The following is a 10,986-nucleotide window of genomic DNA, read 5'->3' on the forward strand; positions in this document are numbered from 1 at the left end:
AGTCCCCTAGAACTTAGAACTATTTAAACCTAAGGACATCACACACATCCATGCCCGAGGCAGGATTCGAACCAGCGACCGTAGCGGTCGCGCGGTTCCAGACTGAAGCGTCTAGAACTGCTCGACCACACCGGCCGGCACAGTATCTGTTATTATATTTAAATGTATTATGCAATATCACAAAGGTTTACTAAAAGCTTTGAATCTAACTTTTCTTGTACTCATTGTATTATATTACAACACCCTTAATTTAATTTAATATTTTTCTCTGCAAATATGTATAGCATTTGAAGTTTACCGTGTCTTTAATGCGCATCTACGAATCTATGTCCCTTCCGTATCAAAATTTATACCACTGTAGCCAATCGATAGGAGTTGCGCACGTCCTTGAGTTGTCAGTGCTGGAAGACAAAAGAATAAAGCATTCCCCCATCAACATTCTGCAACTTCCCAGTGACCGCACTATTTACTTCTCTACCCCTGAGGTAAGCGACCAACTTTACTTTGCTCAGAGCCGAGTTCACCAACGTTAATTAAAATTCAGCATTTCTAAAATTATTACTGTGTGTTGTAACGCTCCAAGGACAGAAAACCCCAATTAAGAAACTCTGTGGAAACTTAAAATAGGGAAGTGAGTCATCTTGACAGTGACGGCAACTATTGACGTTAAAATCTACACTGGTAATATTTTGATTAACACCTATATCATTCAAATACTGAGAATAGCGTACAAAAAGGGGATATGAGAGGATTATCATAGAGTCTTTATCAAACATCTATATAATAAATTCAAAATCATATGTAGGAAGGTTAAATCCAAGAAAGTACTTTAGTCAAAGGTAACATTTACCGTGGAAGAGAGCTGTAGCCGCATCGAAAAGGAAATTCAATGCGACTACAATGCAACTCGGATATGGAAATTTTCAGTTAGTTAGATGCTCTTGAGTCGCTCTAGAGAACTTTTGCGGTAGTTGTCTGGACGCAGACGCTATTATATTGTTTCTGTTTTGGAAGTTTGATAATTCGTGAGGTAGAGACTGAACTATTGCTCCGTCATTCGAATGATGAAAGTTAATCTTTACCGTTCTCAACTCGACGGTATAGTAACACGAGTGTTAGACTTCAATTGAGTGATATTGGTTTCTCGGACTTAGCCTTCGTACTGATAAACAAACCTTGAGACCAATGGATCAAGGACAGAAAAACAGTTCGTAGTCTTGAGTAGGACACGAAGAAAGACAAGTACGCCGATTAGTCGAAAGTTGTCGTCAGCGTCACGTTTACTGAACTGAAGTTAATCTTGAATAACATATCGGTGTGCATGTGTTGTAGGGGCAGGTAATTAATTATAGAAAGAACATTAAAATCTGAGTCAAAAGATAAATCTTACGTGTCGCCTAACTCATTGAACGGACAGTACAATGTGTATTAGTGCAAGTTGATTGACTCTTTAAACAGTTTAAGTGACTAAGTGAGTACATGAATAATAGACAGTGAATAGTGATTAGTTTAAACCAGTATTACGGAGTATTAAAAAAACATTTACTCCAACATAAGTTATCTCTGGAGTAACGTCGGGTCGTTGTTAAAGCTTGACGTAGCAACGGCATAGCAACGGAATAGTAGACAGCAAAATTTTACCCTCGCTATATATGATGTGAAAATCGACCGTGATGATGAAATCGAGATCAAGATTTTATTTCATCACGGAACTAACCGGGCATAAAAATAAAAAAAACGATTGCAGTTTACCAGTTCGTACAAGCTGAGAAGACTGTTGCAGACAGATAACAGAATATTTCTAAACCACGCGAGGACTTGTGTTCTTACGAGAGTTACAGGTGCTGTTCCACGTCATACAGACGGGGACGGACATCGTTACGGGTCGCGTCTCCTCCCAGCGAGTGAAGAAGGAGGGAAGGGACGTCACAGTGTGTAAGTATTTTTTTTTGTTACAAACAGTGAACAGGAAAACTTCGCTCGTGGTAACTTCTAAGCGTTAGTTGACGTCACTGGATTCGGCTGTTAGCTGCTAGAAGCATATTATTATAAGGTACGGAAATTTGGAAGTTTGTGGTAAGGTCTTATGGGACCAAACCGCAGAGGTCATCGGTCCTTAAGCTTACGCACTACTTAATCTAACTTAAACTAACTTACGCTAAGGGCAACACACACATCCATGCCAGAGGGAGGACTCGAACCTCCAACGGGGGAAGCCACGTGGACCGTGACGAGGCGTCTCAGAGCGCGCGTCTACCCCACGCGGCCTGTAAGATACCGCTGAGAACTGCGGCTAGCATGAATATTTCATAGGGGCAGCATTCGGCCCTCGGGCCGCAGTTTGCGACCGCTGCTACGGCCTTTCTTAGCGTCAGAAAGAGCAAATACTTTTAATTCTAAGCTGCTCGTCGATTGTCACACACTCAGTTGGAGAGAAACTATCTCTAAACTACAGAACCGTAAGTTCAGCTACTTCCGTGACTGGAGCTACTTTGTCGTTCACTCGTCGATAATTAAACGTATTTACAATATCAAAACGCAGACATCAGCACAGAAAACGAAATCTCTTCTCACTCGTACTAAGAAAACAACAAACCAGTCCGTTGCTTTTGCAGTTGCCCCACAACTAAGAATTTGAAATTCTTCCTTGGACAATGCATCGCATCAATGACGTATAGGACATCGATGAAAGGTCTTGTTTCCGTGCTGTCTGTCGATCTTGCATCTCTGTCTCTAGTAAATTCTGAACGATCGTTTTCATTGTATACGTCAAGATACAAATTCAGCAGTACTGTTGGTAAGTTGACCGAACGAGAACTACCTTTGGTTCCAGGAAGATGAGTAATGACGTTACTTTTTGAAATATACATATTTTATAGAGAAACTTTTGTGTCCCATCTTGTTGCACGATCCTTTCCGCAATAAAATTTAGATGAATTGGGTGCATCCTTGTCGCTCGATTCAGACGAACTGCAATCTATTTTCACTACACTCTTGTACTGATTCAGTATTATGGTCATTCGCACTCACGTGATAAGTTTCATAATCATTTTTATCAGAATACACCTCCTCTTCCTCCTCAGGTCAAAGCAGAACAACAGTCACATCTTTCGTTGTCTCGCTCTTCCTGCGTTTTGACATTTTACTTGTTACGTGTATTCGAGTGCGTGGTTGACATACTTCTATAGAGAGAACTTGTTTCTTACATATTTTGTGACTAAGACCGTGTAGATGGCTATTAATTTTTTTCTTCATTCATTACGCCTTTTCGACTGCTGTCATCATCAGATATCTGCGATTAAGATTAGAGGAACATAGAAAGTGACAGCCTTTTGACGTACAACAACAAGGTACAAAAAAATTAAAGTTGAAAAAATTAAAAAATATCTGCAAACATATACTGACGAAAAAGCCTAGAACCTGCAGAACAAAGTTCAATGCCAGTATTAAAACCTACACCTAATCGTGGAGTCAACTAACACATGATTCAAAAATTTCTCTCTTCATACTCGTAAAAAGACAGGTAGCTTTTAAAATATAGACATTTATGGTCAAATTATGAAACACAATTTAAGAGAATATATAGTTGCATAGTCATTAGAGTAGCTCTCTACAGATGGCGCCTGTTACCCAACGTAAAGTTTGTTAGTTTAAGAAAAGGTATTGATTGAATGCTACCCAGTAATACTCGTATTTATACAACAGTTACATGAATTATAGCTATGTGTAATTATAAAAATATAGCTAGTCGTTACAATTAAGTGTTTCTGACAAATAAAGGTATGTGCCCTATGAGCTAAAACATAGCGAAACACTACATTAAAAATGTGTACACGTGAAAGAAATTATGAAAAGTAAAACAATCAGATTCTAAAATTAGAATATCTCGGAAAGCAGCTCCATCCTGTGGAAGAAGCAGCAACTTGTCCACGAGACAGGTCCAACAGATATGAAGCGAGCAGTGGCCCTGTCAACAACAGGCGGGGTGACTGTATTACTAAAAATATTTTATAACTTTTCATTTTTTCAACTTTTGTACTATGTTGTTCAGCAAAAGTCTGTCGCTCTTTATTTACCTTTAATCTTAACTACTGATATCTGATGACGGTAGCCGAAACGGCATACTACATAAGAAAAAAAAATTAATAATGATCTAGACGGTTTTCGTTAAAAAATATTCACATTTATCTCAGTGTGTAAAACTTAGTTTTATGTTTCACATTTCGCAACAACATAGGCCACAAACAAAATGAATTGTCTGTATTGTTTACTTATTTTTGGAGCGCTGAAGTCGCAATATAACTTTTATCTGGTGCAAACTGTCGGCATAAGGACAGACGCAATCTATTTCACAGATTGTCGAACTCATGTTGCTACGTAATCGAGACCTTTTTGGGTTCATAATCGAGAAAAGGTCTTTTACAGACATATGTCTATCGAAATATTGTAGCACTTTCCCAATCTCACTATGGCAACGTGGAAATTCTACCTGAAGAAAGCTACGTTGATGTCATGCACAGTTTTAATGTAAAACGATGTGTCATTAAAATGGAACTGCACTGCAGATAAATCACTTACATCTGCACATGCACAGGGGTGCTTTCAACTGAAACAGCAAACGGTCTCGAGAACAGCTCAGAAATATATGTAAGATTGGTAGTCTTCTTAAAACGTTTAGGAAACTATCTTCGTAATTTTTTAAGGCCACAACGAATCCTTCAAACCTCGCATTGTCTTTAATCGTAGCGAGCTTAGGCAACTGGACTGTGTTTATCAGAATGTGTCCCTTCTTTCTTTTTTAATGCTCCCCCATCAAATCAGGAAGGAGTTCTTTCTCACCTTTCAGTATCCTCCTGTGAGCGGTGTGCAGTCAAATCCACTTAAAATGTGAGGCATACAATCCATTCCGGATGCTCTTATTTTCGTTTCTGCATTTCTTTTTGCCCCATAAATTCAATAATAGCCAGTTTCAAGTCAAAAAATCGCTCCAGACATGCCACTTAACTTAACCAACGTATTTTGTAGTAATATATAAAGTCGTCACACTCTTCGATTGATTGCATGAAAGACTGTTGTAACTCATAGAGGAATAACGCATGCAAATTTGCGTGCAAGTTCAGAAATTTTAGTATTCATACCACCAATTTCTTCATGTGCTGCATGCATGCAAATTTAGCGCAAAGTGCTTCTTGATGCACTAAACAATGAATCCCATCTGTCGAAGATTCTAATTTTTTACTCTTTACCTGCCAACAAAAAATCTTTAAATTCTTTCTTCATGGCAATATCATTTCATAGCAGATTTGCAGTACCTGTCGTTTATGCAATCTCATGATATTATAGACTGAGATTTCTCATCCCTCTATTCTATCTGTATCAGGCTTATGACAGGCACTAGTCTGTGTCTTGTTCTGCGGACAGCCACTAGATCTGTGACTGTCCTTCATACCACGAACAAATAGCGAAGGGTTAACGCCGTAGACACCACCATTCTGCTGAACTGAAAAGAGTTGGACTGAGCGAAAAATGCCAAGGCGCAACACTGAATGTAACGTCGCGCTAAGCCGAGACTGGCCAAGCGTTGAGCCGCACGCCTTAGATTTGTGGTGGTGGTGGTTAGTGTTTAACGTCCCGTCGACAACGAGGTCATTAGAGACGGAGCGCAAGCTCGGGTCAGGGAAGGATTGGGAAGGAAACCGGCCGTGCCCTTTCAAAGGAACCATCCCGGCATTTGCCTGAAACGATTTAGGGAAATCACGGAAAACCTACATCAGGATGGCGGGAGACGGGATTGAACCGTCGTCCTCCCGAATGCGAGTCCAGTGTGCTAACCACTGCGCCACTTCGCTCGGTGCACGCCTTAGAGTAAGCCTTTCAAGTCTTTCGTTTCAAACGTCTCAGTAGAGCCGCTCCATAATCCTGTTGCCTACTGTGACCTTGTGTCTCCTACTTTCGCACAAGCAGGTTAGCTGTTTAGTTCTTCTGCTACCCCAGGAGGACTGAGCAGTACATATTACACAAATTTTGTGCCTACACGACACGAATACAAGCAACTTGTGTGTGTTTGGATCAGAATTTCAACTGATTATGCTCCACATTTTATCTTCAAACCCCATTCCAAACATCTGCCTGTCATGTCCTTTTTTTTTTATTTTACTGTATGTGAACGGATGAGTACCCAGTGTATCAAAAAGAATCATCCGATTTGGCACGTCTATGTTTTTGAAACTAATAAACATATACAATGAATTTTGCTTTTTTATGAATGGGAAACTCAAAAAGTTTTTTTCAACATGCCCCCCTTGAGATGGACGGCATGTGTCAATGCGGCATTCAAATTGTTCCCACACTGCAACGAGCATGTCTTGAGTTACAGATTCCACAGCTGCTGTTATCCGATGTGTCAGTTCATTCATTGTTGCTGGTAACGGAGGCACATAAATAGAGTCTTTTATAAATCCCCACAGTAAATAATCACATACAGTCAGGTCCAGTGACCTTGGAGGCCAGTGATGTAAGGCTGAATCATTTGGTTCAGTACGACCGATCCATAGTTCAGTAAACCTTTGATTTAAAAATTTCCGCACTTCCAGATGCCAGCGTGAAGTTGCCATATCCTGTTGGTAAATGAAGTCGTTCGACTCAGTCTCCAACTGGGTGAAAAGAAAGTTCTCAAGCAAGATATGTACTTCCTGTTACAGTGTTCTCGGCAAAGAAAAATGGACCATACACCTTTTCTCATGAAACGGCACAAACCACATTAAATTTTGAAGAGTTCGTCTCATGTTGTACAACTTCATGTGGTTGTCCCGTACCCCATATTCACCTTCCCATTTAAATTGAATGTTGTCTCGTCACTAAACAATGAGTGTAGAAGAAAACTGTTATCCTCCATCTTGCCCAGAACGAAATTACAGAACTCCACACGTTGTTGTTTGTCACCTTCACAAAGAGCTTGCAGTAGCTGAACTTTCTATGGTTTCGTGTGTAAACGTCGACGCAGCACACCCCAGACGGAATTTGGGGGATGTTGAGCTGTCGAGCTGCACGGCTAACGGATTTCTGCGGACTTCTTGTAAAACTATGTCGCATGCGTTCGACATCTCTGCTACGGTCGCAGGTTCGAATCCTGCCTCGAGCATGGATGTGTGTGATGTCCTTAGGTTAGTTAGGTTTAAGTAGTTCTAAGTTCTAGGGGACTAATGACCACAGCAGTTGAGTCCCATAGTGCTCAGAGCCATTTGAACGACTTCGTTCGACATCTGTGTCAGACACTCGGGGACGGCCCGGCGATTAGCCTTTACATAAACAACCTGTTTCTCTGAACTGTTCATGCCATAGTCTAATGCTCTGTGCTATAGGAGAATCCATACTATACCTAGTACGAAAGTCACCCTGAACTGTTATTACTGATCCTCACTGCGCAAAACGTAGAGCCCAAAACCCTTTCTGTTGTCCCGACACCATTTTACTAGAGCTTAGGTGGGCACACACTCCTGCTACCTAGCGGGAACTGTGTGAAACTCGAGAGTTTGCTCTTTTCAACACTACGTTGTTCACGCACATACCTTACATAACATAACAGTTATGGTTTTTTTTAGAAAATCGGATGATTACCTTTGATACACCTTGTATTTTTATGTATATTCCGGGGTTTGTTGGGTATTAGTAGTTGCTTGTAATGTCATCTGCTCGGAGCAGAAGAGAAGTTGCTTGTCCTCTGCTTTGTATACAGGATGATCAACCTAGAGCCACTGTTACCTGCACAGAGAGGTCTACCCTTTATGCATGGGGATTGCTTAGTATTAGGTTCGCGGCGGAAACTGCCCCTCTGGTCAGTTCCATACGTAATCCGGGGTAGCTGGGAGCTATGTTCAGAACGGCACTCTTCGTCTGGTCACCGGTGAGTATGGCCAAAGGTAAGTAGGCCTTCTAGCCTTCTGCCGAGATAGAATATGGTGTTAAGCGCGTCTATAGTTACTAAGGGAGTTGTTGAAAATTATTAAGTCACTTCAAGTTAGCTGAAGAGCCGTGTTTATTTTTCAGTTCGTTTTTAAGTTTTGGAGTGGAATATGTTTCTTTCGGAGTTTATCAGTGAGCGAAACGTCCCTTGTTCCTTTGGAACAGCAGGATGGAATAATCACCAATAGGGTTGTTTAATGTGCGCCAGTAACTCAAAATATCCTGTGAATGTGGTATGACTGGCTCTACATGGATATGTGCTTTTATTTTTCTGATTCTCCGTATTTTTCTGTATGACTTCTGATCTGATCCATACTCGTATCTGAACTTCATGTTCGTTGACGAGCCACATGTGCTGTTTGTAGTTTTCAATCATGTTTCTTGATTCGGTTTAAATTTAAATTGTGCCGGTAGATCATTTGAACTTCCAGATTTGAGTGTTTGATGCGAATTGCGAGAGCAGTGCCGAGCCACGTGTACCGTGAAATCGTTCTTAGTATTCACTTTTGCAAAGTTAGTTCTCTCACGTGTGGCTCGCCATCATTTAATCTTGTCATGATTTTAGTCAACTTCTAGGTATTCTTGTTGTTTCTATTTTGTTTTTAAATTTGTTTCAATGTGTATGGTAACTTGCCACATAAAGAGATCGTCTTTCCGTTGTCGGGCGCGATTCATTACGCTTTAATGTTATTTTTGTGAACTACTATAAACGGGTTAGACATCTCTGCAGGTTCGTTCATGAAATTAGATATGGTAATTTTGTCTTGATCTTTTCTATCGTGTGAAAACCGAGCGAGGTGGCGCAGTGGTTAGCACACTGGACTCGCATTCGGGAGGACGACGGTTCAATCCCGTCTCCCGCCATCCTGATGTAGGTTTTCCGTGATTTCCCTAAATCGTTTCAGGCAAATGCCGGGATGGTTCCTTTGAAAGGGCACGGCCGGTTTCCTTCCCAATCCTTCCCTGACCCGAGCTTGCGCTCCGTCTCTAATGACCTCGTTGTCGACGGGACGTTAAACACTAACCACCACCACCATTTTCTATCGTGTGAGTGTATGAGTAAATATTTCCCGCACTTTAGCCTCTCACTCTCTCATCCAAGTTACAGTACGAAGTGCTTTATGTTATTCTATCATCTTAATGCTTTAGTGTTCAGGCTCCAGGTAGAACGTTAACTGAATTCCCACCACACCCCTGCCCCCACTCCCACCGTTTTAATGTGTTCTTCAATGAATAAATCATATTCGTGAAAGTTAATTTCCTGTGCCCTCTTCTCTCATTTACAGGTGCTTATGTGCCTTTCCAGTTTTTAAAAATTGTGATTTTGTGCTACTCTTATATGTTCCCTGAGAAGGATTGTAACCAAATAAATTCATGAGACCACCATATTCAACTAAAGAGGAATGAGTGATATTTCAAGCCATTGGCATCTCGGTTACGCTCATCAATTGTCTCATTTAATTTAAATGAAATTAATATTTCCCATTATATTAATTATTCAACTAATGTTCCAGTTCAGTTGTTCTTAATACTTAGGAAGGACTATTGCTTGTGCGACCCTGTTTTATTATCATAGTTTTGTCTCTAATATTGGCTTAACCACGCAAAAGTACGGATGTTTGAGAAGCTTGTACGTGGTAACAAAAATGCAGCAACCTTACAGGTTCTTCAGCCCAGAAAGGCTATGTCGACAGCAAACTTAAGAACAGGTATCACTTCTTCTTGATAAATAGCTATTACAATGTCAAATCTCTTTAATGTGACGACCTGTCAAAAGCCTGAATAACCGCCTTTTGAAGTGCATAACACTGGGAGACGTGCGGAAACAGTCAGTAAGGTTCCGGAAAGTACAGACAGGGATGTAGGGGCTTACCGACTCCAGTGCCGTGGACAGTTGTGCTTTAAGTTTCTCAGTTGAGGATCAATGGCGCAAACAGCCCGAGGGACGAGATCCCACAAATTCTGGATTGGGTTTAAATCCAGGGAGTTTGGTGGCCAGGGAAGAAGAGTAAACTCACCTTGGTGCCCCTCAAACCGTGATCACGCACAAACACTGCGAGCTGTGTGGCACATTGCATTGTGCGGCTGGTGTAGATGCCATTTTGCCAAGGAAAAACCAATTGCTTGTAGGGGTGGACGTGGTCCCCAAGGGTAGATGCATGCTTGTGTTGATCTACTGTGCCTTCCAGAATGACGAGATCACTTAGCGAACGCCTCCGACCTGGACCCTTCTCATGGTTGTTGCAGGGTATTTGCTTTCTATCCAGTGGAGCATAAAAGTGATTCGTGTGGAAAGGTCAACAGTCATGAATCAGTGGACATCCACTTGTAGTATTGGCGCTCAAATTCCAGCCTTCGTCGCCGACGAACAGCAGTCACCATGTCAGGCGCCTGTTGCGGAGACCCACAAAAGTGGCAACGTTCACTGAACGGTCCTTAAGGAGGCAGCGGTGGTAGTCGTTGATTCATCTGGGCGTACCGATAGCTGAGTGGTCAGCGTGACGGACTGCCATCCTACGGGCCTGGGTTCGGTTCCAGGCTGGGTCGGGGATTGTATCCGCTCAGGGACTGGGTGTTGTGTTGTCTTCATCATCATTTCATTCCCATACGGCGCGCAGGTCGCCCAGTATGGTGTCGAATGTAATTAGACCTGCACCAAGGCGGTCGGACCTGCCCCGTAAGTGGCCCTCCGGCCAATGACACCAAACGCTCATTCATTCATGTGGGCGTTCAGCTGCTCAACGGTCTGTTCGCCCTTACAAATCGGCGCTAGACACACTTAATTATACCCTCCACTGCTAGTGTGGCCACCGACTGTCTGTTGGTGGTTATTGCACATTGACGTCAAACTTAGGTGGTGGTCACATTAAAGTGACTGGACCATAAAGAGTTGTGTTCAGCTTTGTTAAATGCCAGGGTGACACCAATATGAACAATTTCGATTCATTCATACAGTATTAAACTTTAAATGGTGGCGATGATTTAACCGGTCAGTTTCGTTCATCTGCATTTTGCGCTAGTTGC

General features: G+C 41.8%; 1 non-coding gene across 1 annotated transcript; it reads left to right on the plus strand.

Annotated features, from left to right (window-relative positions):
• The first annotated feature begins 8,753 nt into the window (after window positions 1-8,753).
• Trnaa-cgc (transfer RNA alanine (anticodon CGC)) lies at window positions 8,754-8,826 on the plus strand. The gene has a single exon. It is a non-coding gene; the product is annotated as a tRNA-Ala (tRNA).
• Window positions 8,827-10,986: the final 2,160 nt, after the last annotated feature.

Source organism: Schistocerca nitens, chromosome 8 (assembly GCF_023898315.1).
Source record: "Schistocerca nitens isolate TAMUIC-IGC-003100 chromosome 8, iqSchNite1.1, whole genome shotgun sequence".
In the NCBI taxonomy this organism is placed as follows: Eukaryota; Metazoa; Arthropoda; class Insecta; order Orthoptera; family Acrididae; genus Schistocerca; species Schistocerca nitens.